This window comes from Centropristis striata, chromosome 8 (genome assembly GCF_030273125.1).
Source record: "Centropristis striata isolate RG_2023a ecotype Rhode Island chromosome 8, C.striata_1.0, whole genome shotgun sequence".
Taxonomy (NCBI): domain Eukaryota; kingdom Metazoa; phylum Chordata; class Actinopteri; order Perciformes; family Serranidae; genus Centropristis; species Centropristis striata.
Genome location: NC_081524.1, coordinates 25,752,911 through 25,763,157, shown reverse-complemented (window position 1 = coordinate 25,763,157; position 10,247 = coordinate 25,752,911). Strand labels below are relative to the sequence as shown.

General features: G+C 41.1%; 1 protein-coding gene across 1 annotated transcript in view; it reads left to right on the top strand.

Annotated features, from left to right (window-relative positions):
- The first annotated feature begins 1,131 nt into the window (after positions 1–1,131).
- Positions 1,132–10,247, top strand: part of dyrk1b (dual-specificity tyrosine-(Y)-phosphorylation regulated kinase 1B) — a 65,170-nt gene continuing 56,054 nt past the window's right edge. The window contains exon 1 of the mRNA XM_059338638.1: positions 1,132–1,884. The gene's annotated coding sequence lies outside the window, so the exon portion shown is untranslated. The remainder of the gene's footprint in view (positions 1,885–10,247) is intronic.

Sequence of the window (10,247 nt, the reverse complement as noted above, 5' to 3'; positions counted from 1 at the left end):
CAGAGGACATGGCCCCAAATCACCACTGACCCAGGACTCACATATTGAACTTTTTCCACAATATTCTAATTTTCTGAGACACTGAGTTTTGGGATTTCATTATCTTTAAGCCAGAATCATCAAAATTACAAGAAAAACAGGCTTGAAATATTTCACTGTGTAATGAATCTATATAATGTATGAGTTTCACTTTCTGAAATGACAAAAAATATTTTCATGCTATTGTAATTTTTTGAGATGTACCTGTACAGAGGGCCCACTTATAAATGAGAGTGCTGGGAGGGGCCAACAGACTGTCTGTAGACGGTGATCCGCCCCTGACAACGACGTCTCCAGCTGAGATGATGGGCAAATATCTGCCACTGCGAAAAGTTAACGTAGATGTTTTACATTCTGGGGAAACGGACTTTTCACAATGACCGTGTGTTGGAAGTAGATTTGAACTACATGTTGGTCAATTAACCCTCAGGAGTCCATCTATTTATTGAAAATACACATGCTTTATTTACGCTATTTATATATGATATGTAGACAAGCTGGGAAAGCCAGATGAAAGTGCATTGATAGGAGCTTTCAGTGTGCCATTTTTGTTTCTAGACCATTTTTAAAATGTGAATTTTCTTTCTACAATGAAAACTATTACTATTTTTAACTTACATGCAAATAGACTTTTATAGTTTTATTATTTATATTTTTTCTGCTGTTTTGTGTGTATAAATGTTTTTTTTAAATGGTACATTTCCATAGACACCTGTGTCTTTTGTTTGTATTTTGGGTTCCTGGCAGCTTTATACTTTAATTAAAATAAAATGAAAAATCTGACTGATAGCCAAGTTTGTGCGGAGAAAAAGGAGCCATGCATGTGATGTAAGGACAGACTGAAAGATGCTAAACAGAGACAGAAATGAATGCATAGGAAGTTGACAAATTTGAACCAAAATCTCCTGGACTTCAGAGGTTTAAAATCCAGGTTTTTGACTCTTCGTATGACCAAAGCCTGTATACATACTTCAATGTGAAGGTTTTCTGTACAACATGTAAAACATTTAAAGCCGGATAAGATATGAAAGCACCAACTTTTGTAAGTTACTTGTGACTGTCCGCGGTGGATTTGTTTTGGCAGCCATTTTGTGGGAAATTTCTCTGGAGCGCGCTGGGCCGTACTGCCTGGTGTCGGGAGTGCGCTCTCAATGCAGCCCCTCTCCTTTGACCGATATTAACATCACGGAGGGGCTGGCCACTATAGAGCTAGCTGTAGCTGTGCCTGCTAAAATATATTTACTTCTTTATAGCGTCTGCCTGTCCTGTCCAGCGGCCCATCGGCTGGCCGTAGCCTGCCCAGCAGCAGGCTGCAGTGTGCGGACTGTCTTCCTCCAGATTCAATGGCAGTGTTTTATTAGACAGCTAGCATGCTAGCTCAGAGCTAGCTAGCTAATGTTAGCTTCTTGCCTTTAAATTGATTTTAAAAAAGCTGACGGGCTTGTTCGTCCAACTGGCCCACGCTGAAATTGTAAGGTAGCATCTTGTATATCTGAGAATAATAAATCTCGACCATCAGCATTAAGTTTGGTGAGCAGAAAGAGTTGGAGGTGTCGGTGATTGAGGCGGCGGGCTGCCCACCTCCCCTCAGGCACGGCTAGCTGCGCTGCGCCGGCAATCACTCCCCATCGACAACCCGCTCTCTCTCTGAATAACGCGCTTTTACTGGAAACTAACCTAACCGGGATTTTATCAGCAAAATAACTGGCCAGCAGATTATTTGGATTTCTGCCGTGGAAAAGGGACGGCTGACCCGGGGGAGGGGGCTCGGTTCGTGCGGACGGAGGGAGAGAGGGGTTCCGAACATGGCTGCTACACGGGACTTGGTTCGACACACCGCCTGAGGTGAGACACAGCCGCTCGGCTTTTACCTTTCTGTATTCATGTATGAATCAGGCGCTAGTTGGTTCTTGTCTCTAAGATGTATGTGTGTTAGAGGCGTGACAGTCAATCAGTGGTAACTGCTTGGTAGCATAATGTTTCCTTCTACGTTATTGGCACCTGTCAGCCGGCCTCCTGTCCCCATTCCTCTGCTGCTCAGATGGATAATAAGGGCAAGAGGCAGGCTGCGATCAAATATATATATATGTGTGTGTGTGTGTGTGTTACCGTCGGTGTCGGACAGTGTATTATGTTGGACAATTAAGGCTTGGCTGTCGTAGCTACAGTAGCTGAGCCTACTGTGCATTATGATGATGGTCTACATAACGTTTTGGTAGCATTCAGTGTCCTAAGTCTAATGTTGGCGTTATCAAGCCGCTGCCCTTCTAGTTTACCCTGTGACCGTGTCGTTTCTAACAGCTAACCATCTGGCGAGTTCACCAAGTGTTGGGCTGGTCATAAAGAGGCTAAGGATTGATGCGATCAGTGTGAGTGTGTATCTAGGCAAGCTTCAGCAGCGGCGGTATCGCGACCTGCCCTGAGTTAACGCACGACACCACATAGAGATGTAGAGGATGCCGGTGGACTCGGAGACAGATGGAAATGAATGAATGTGTTACTACATAATCGAGACGTGTTGATATCTTCTTTTATACAGTGACGTTAGGTGGTTATATCCTGATCTGACGTGTGGATGGCGATGGTTTTCGGTATCAAAGCAGCCAGCCAGCAACCCCCGACTGTCCTCTGCAGATCTGCAGCAATCATATGCTATAGCAGCTAACGCTAGCCGCTAGCTTAGCTACCGCATCAGCCCCAGCCCCTACCCTGCCCTGGAGTAGAGGGACACAGGCACTCAGTTGCCGGGAGATGGCTGCTCCTAGGAAAGGAACAGCACTGTGATGAGACCAGTGCTGATGCACAGCTGGAAGACATCTTGACATGTCTCTGTCTGCCTATATAGGTCTCTGTGGTCCTCTTTCTGTCAAAGCTCAACAGAAGATGTTGTGGTCTGAAATCATTGCTGATTTAAATAAGGAGGTTTGTCACAATTGATGTCCCCCCCACCCCCCCCCCCCCCCACCCCACCCGCCCCTCCTCAGGTTGAAGCTTCTATCAGAAGTGTCTTACAGACCAGTGAGGACCTCCTTACTCAATATATAAGGGTTAAATTGGAATTTAACTTGTAATCCAGGCAGATGGCAGTTTCGTTCCATTTTCTTGTTTATGTTTATTCTGAATGTTACCAGAAAAACTACACACATTTCTTCATTAGCACCAAACCACAGACTGCTATAAATCTGAATGTTTGCTGTGGGTTGCTTGTAGTTTTGTCAGTAGAAATTCCTTCACAGTATTAGTTGAATCAGGAGAATACAGTGAAAACGTTTAGTTTGTTCTGGCTGCCAGTTAAGTCTCTGAGCTCTGTTCATAATGACATTGCTTCCAGCTTAACCTGCTGCTAGGTTTCAGTCAGTCACTAGTAGGTATAAGCGAGAAAAGCACATGTGCCCACTCTGCAGATTAGCCCCCTTCAAACCCCATTGTCGGTGTACCCCAACCACTATAATATCATGAAACGTTTACATTTAAATGTAAAATTCATGAAGTTTTCTGTGTTTATGTTAAAATTACACTTTGACACACCAATATCGGTGCAACAGCATACTGTGGCATTATAGTTTGCAATACTGCAAAAAGTATAATGGAACAGTCTGCATTAGGGTATGTATTTCCAAGCTCCAAAATAGATTTAATATCAACTCAAATCTGGGTGCACAGTGGGAGTGGAGCATCTAGGAGTGGCACTTGTCAGTGTTCTCTCTCACTCCAAGATAAAGCTCCATCCCACTGACACAATGTTAAGTAAATTTTTGGCTTGCTTTGACCACTGGAGTGGTTTTACAGTCTGTGTCTTTTGGCCTCAAACAGCCAATGTCCTGTTCCCTGACTGACAGCACAGCTGTGACAACAAGCTCAGACTGTGTGTCTGACAGCTTTGACACACCAATTTCAAAACTTCCAAACTCTGATAGACTGATTCCAAAACTTACCAGGAACTCTGGTGTCAATTATTTTTCTCTTCAGCCTTGATGTTCACTCATGCTACCTGTCTCTCTGCAATCTGTGATAACAACACTGTAACTATAGATGAAACTTTTTTAACTTGAGTGGATGGATCTTTGCTTCAGCTGCTGCTGCTTACTGTGGATCTGTATCTACTTGCCTCTGTTCACATCTGTCCATTGACTTTATGGGCATTAGTGCCCCCTTTTAATATTGATCATTTGCTTTTATGCAAATGAATGGCTTCATTCACCACATTTCATCATGAAATTGCGGTTTGTGCTTGACAAAGGTGTATGGACACTCTCAGCACAATCCCAATTGTATTTGCCTTTATTGTAATAAATTTAATCAAATCACTCCATGTAGATTTTTAAACAGTGTGTGAAAAGTTTACATTTTTATATTTACATGTGTATGTGTACATTTGTGTAAAATCTACTAGTACTAAGACTAGTTATTATAATAATTTTGTTGTACATTGAATGATACAAAATATTTAAAAAAGGGTACAATTATTAAGTCAATCAGGATAATGACATCTGCATCAAATTAATAAGTAGCTTGAACCTTGAAGTGTAAGCTAAATTATGTTTTTTCCATTATTCCATATCACAATATGGGACATATATGTATAATCACAAACAGAATAATCAAAAAGGTGTTTTTAGCCATGTGAACTGACTGTGTTCTACTGCATCACTGCCCAAATTGTTGTTGACTGTTTTAATTTTCACAAGGTGCCACACCCTCAAACTATTAAAGAGTCTGAGGATGAAATGAAGAAGTAACTTTATAACAAGCAATGAGTTTTACGGTCTTGTGTGTCTCTTGAGGTGGATGCAAGCCCCCAGGAAGAGACCCGGGCTCTAAAGCCAGTTTGACATAGTGGCCAAAAATTGGAATTACAATTTGCAGGTCCATCACGTGATGCCATTGGGCCCCAAGAAGACTTTCCCCCATAGACTTACATTGGGAAAGGGACATCTGTGAATTGGCAAACATTTTTCCCTGAACATCACACCTCCAGAATTTATGCAGTCCAGTTACATTTAGTAAGTCTAGACGAATCGTACGGTTAAATCGCTTTATTCCCATTCAAATTTATGGCACGCTAATCTGGATGTAGCTGGCTCGGACAGCGTTAGTCCATGCGCTTGTTTCATGGGCCCATATATGTGAAAGAGAGATGGAAGATCTGTGAATTTTTTATGCATGGAAGTTTCACTTTTAGCTTCATGCACCACTAAGCAACTTTCACAGGAATGACTGGTGTCCCACCTCCAACACTGTATGCAGTTCTCTTTATACATATATGGGTTGAAGTAATTTTTTCTCTATGCATGCACTGGTACAGGGCACTTCTGCCATACTGGAGCTGACCAATATTACAATAATGTATAGAGAAACTACTATTGACTATGAAAATAGATAAAGCACTAAAATCCAACATGAAGCGGTGTGTCCTGTATAGTGATACATATTTATATACACATTACATGACAGCTTTTTTTTTTAAAACCAATTATATTTAAATATTTGTAAGAATTTAGTCAACAGCTCAAATTTTATATGCTTCTGCATATGCATGTGGTACGTACACACACTAGCATATTTACTACTTTATTGACACTATATCAGTTTTGTTCAGCTTGATATTTGGATGATGTTCACCACTTTACTATGTGGTCAGACAGCCCTTTCTGGTAGAGAAATGAAGCTGTTAACCACGTTCTCTTCAAAGACCCAAGACTCCTTTGACAACAACAGTCATTTTAATTCTCAGAACAGAGGAGTTGCTGATCTGCCTCCATCAATTAGACACCAAAGTCACACAATAACACAAATAAACGGACCAATCGGGGCAGAGGTAGAGCAACAACTCCATATTCTTACCTACCGCTTCAGTTCCCCGCCAGAAAGGGCTGTTGTACAGCAAGGTAAAGATGATAACATATTCTAAACAGTATGGTGGATGGCTGTGACTGTAGCAGTACTGTGTACAGTTTCAGTTGTTTGTTTGTGAATAAACGCTACAACTCCTCAAGACCCAAGCCAAGGTCCAATTTATTGCTGCCACCAGCTGATTAAAGAATAGCTCTGAATTTAGCAACAACTTCGACTCAGGCTCTTAAATGGTGGACCAACTTCAAGAGAGAAGCGAAAGTAACAGAAATGTTAGTGGTCTCGGAAAGAAAGAAAAAAAATCTGCAGACATCAAAAGCCAAGAAAATTGCAAATGGTGCATCACTAATTGGCATTGTTTATTTTACAAAAAGTTTCTGTAATGACAAGTATGTATCAAACAATACTATTTTAAAGGATAATATTAAATGGGCTATTTAATGTAATTACTTATAGATGTTCAGATTATATTTATTACATTTTTATCTAAGTCATTTGAGATTTCTGTATTAGGACTGCAACAATATTTTTCATTTGACTAATCTGCGTATTGTGTTGATTTGTCATTTAGTTTGTAAAATTTCAGAAAGTTAAATTTTTTTACCACTTCCTAAAAATTTAACAGTTAGTGGATAATATATAATGGTGCTGGAAAGGAGACTTCGGCCGATTGTCAAACCTCAGATCCAGGGTGAGCAATGTAGATTCTGTCCTGGTCGTGGAACAGTAGACCAGTTATTCTTTAGGGCTCATAGGGGTTTGCCCATGCAGTCTACAACTGTTTTGTCGACTTGGAAAAGGTTTACAACCGTGTTCCTTTTGGAAGTTCTGTAGAGGGAACTGCGGGGGTATGGGTTCTGTTGCTACGAACCATCCGGTTCTTTGAACAGGCAAAGTGAGACCTGTGTCCGTATACTGTCCGTCAAACATTCTCAGGTTGGTCTTGGTTGTCCCTTGTCACCGGTTCTGTTTGCGATTGTCATGGTCAGGATGTCAAAGCACAGCCGGGGGGAGGAGGATGTCTGGCTTGGGGACCTCAGAATTGGGTCTCTGCTCTTTGCAGATGATGTGGCCGTCAAGCTGTTACCTGCAGCATTCACTGAAATGGTTTGCAGCAGAGTGTGAAGTGTTTTGGATAAGTCAGACACCTCTTTTTAAAATGATGGTCTATGCCTATGTCTATGTGGAAATGCTTTGGGGTGTCCACTGAGTAAAAAGTGTTCCCCTTTTTGTTTTAGTGGATGAGACCTGAGTCATAGTACAAGTTAGTCTAATAAATTATTCATTTTTCTGATAAGTTTTAGTTATTTATTTGATTTAATAGTTAGGTATTTGATATTAGAAAAAGAGGTAATGGCTAATGTAATGATTGACAACTGTGATTGACTCGCGATTGGTCAGGCACATGTATGATCGGTAACTCGATACCACAACTCGACCAGCCAACCACTTCTGCACAGACTGTGAGTCCAAATGATGCCACCAGCACAAGATTTTCTACAGTAGAAGGGAGTGAAGCTGTATCTTTTTATAAAGTATATGAGCTTGGCAATATGGCCAAAACTTATATCGGTACAGAGTAGACAAGCCTGCACACAAAATCATCTGTTCTGTTTTTATAACTTCACATTGAACATAGTAGGAATTTGCACAGATCTATTGAATCCCATGGCTTCACCTCTCATAATCATTATGCCTCGTCAACAAACACATTGAGAGTGGGAAAGAGTGTTTCTTTCATTTAGTCCCTCTTGCGGATGTAACCATGAGACTTGCTATGAGATAGCCAGAGCTGCTAACTACTTGGAGTCGAGAGGCCTGGGGCCAGATGTATAAATGATGCGTTAGGCCAAAAAACTGTATGCCTTTTCCCAGTCATAAACTGGTAATTATAAAGGACGAATGTGCACCTCAGACAGACGTCAGACCAGAATACACACAGAAAGAAAAGTTTAGTAAGGTTAGTTTATGATGTTATATTTACAGTCTATGCTGGGGACCCAAGGACGTGCAGTGCTTAAGTTGGTGCAGTTCCACTGTTGCCAACTTAGATTTAAGCAACTTTTCAGACCCTCTTGGTGAGTTTATTTATAAATAGCTACTAGCGACAAATTTAGCGTCATTTTTCAGGCCATCGGGGAAAATGCAAGAAGGTAATACTGTGGTGAGCAGGGCTCTTTGACAGAAAGGCATCTTATACCCTGAATACCCTGAAGTTTATTAGGCTCGAAATTCAATGCCAGTAAGACCGATTTAAAATAGTTGAGAACGGAAGGCGGTCACTAACACAATTTACAGTCACGGTACAAACATTTAACACATAACATTACTGGTCTATATAAATAAACCATACATAAACATGCCAACTACTGTAAATTAAACAAAACAACAACATTATAACAAGAAACAAAGCATCATGGGACCCAACGTCTCTTTTTCAAGCGTACAAGAGTAGTCACAGTCTAGGGCTCGGGCAGGCAGGAAGACACTGCTAGCAGTCGCAAGCTCTGCTGCTAACTCCCAGTGCTGCGAGCAAACCTGCGACTGCAAGCGAGCATGCATGCAGAGCTTGTTAATATTTTGTGGAGAAATTTTCTTATGAATCCAATTCAGAAAGTTATTGAAATGCTCTCATTTATACATCATGGTTTGATATTAATTACCCAGACTGTGGCAGCCCGCCTCATGTGCTGCGCTAACGTCATATTTCAAGCTACTGAAAGTATTTTACACAATTCATAACAAAGTTATTTTCCGTTGTGTAGCTGTTGCTCAGCTTTCAACCGTCATTCAATCAAAACCCTGACCCCCACCTCTCTGTCCTCCTCCGAGACATGCATGTACATTCACACACTTGCACTGAGTTTACCGAGCTGCCCTCCCCACTTCTCCGCTTCAAAACATGATATAGAAACATGCCTACCTGTCTGTATCAGTCCCACACCCACATGATGGCTCCGTATGTGTGGTGCACCAAACTAAATACTATCAACCTGTATGGGCCATCAGAGGTCGGAACACACTTCTGCATATGCTGTTTGGTAGCAACGAGCTAACATTAGCTCACACTTAAAGTTGTTTTAATCACACTAAACTGTGACTAACTGTTTTGACTAACTTCCTATCGCTAAACGCATGCAGCTTTCAAAATAAGAGCACAGTGTGTTAACAGAATCAACCACATAATTTACAAGAAGACTGTTAAAATAAAGTGACTTAAATATAATAATATTTAAGGCATCTTAGAGTCCCATAAAATCCTGTGGGAAACACTGTACATAAATAAAGAATATCAACCAAAATAGTCAAGATGTATTTCTTAAGTCACAAATATGGTCACAGAACAGTCTTTGTCAATGAGAGTTGCGCGAGCTGGACAGCACCGAGTCGTACGTAGAAATAAACTGCGCCTGCGCAGTGGGATCACAAATTAATGCATTATATCATCTGGCGACTTTTAGCGACTTTTGGAGCTAGTGTCAGCTACTTTCATTGGAAAAGTGATGGCAACACTGTGCAGTTCTGATCAGCCTTGCCTATAGTCAAGTGTGTGTGGGGGTGCGCTGTTGTCTTGATTTATGTAAAGAGGTCAAAACTCCAGCAACACTTGCAGTACATAGAACAACAGTTTGTTTATAGAATAACTTTATTTACAGACCAACACAGTTAAGACTGTGGTCTTCATAAGGGTAGTTAAAGCAATATAGACCATCCCTTGATTCCCAGTCTGTCACTCGTAACCTTAAGTTCCATGCTGCACTCCGGGCTGACTGCCCAGGGTCAACACTCAGAACATGACTGGACAGTCCGGACTCTGATAAAGGCCAGGTGATGGCAGGGATTACAGTACCAAAGTGGTTTTCTTGGCTCCTGACTTGCTGGCTAGTTATTTATTAATTAATTAATTGGATTAATGTTTCAGCTGGTAAAGGTGGAGTTTATTTGAGTTACATTATATATTGCTGGGTAGTTAAACCCAGTATATAACGTAAATAGGATGACCACTCTGATGACATTTATGACCAAGCTGCTTGCAAACATACCAGACTCAGCTCAGATGTGGACCTAGCGGCCCGTATCGTCCTCACACCCAACTCCACATGGTATCCGCCTGTGTCTCCTCTCTACAGGGATGTTGCTCTATGTGCATCTGCTCTATCTCTCTGAGGATAGAGATGAGACTCTCTTGGGACCCATCTATTGAAATACTTTCTTAAACGCAGAATATGATGAATCAGCATTCCAACAATAAGACATAAAAAAATAGTAACAGGACAAAATTCTTAAAAGCTTGTATTTTTTGTGATACTTTACAGAACTTAAATCTTAAGTGTTATCAGTTAATGTTTTCATCC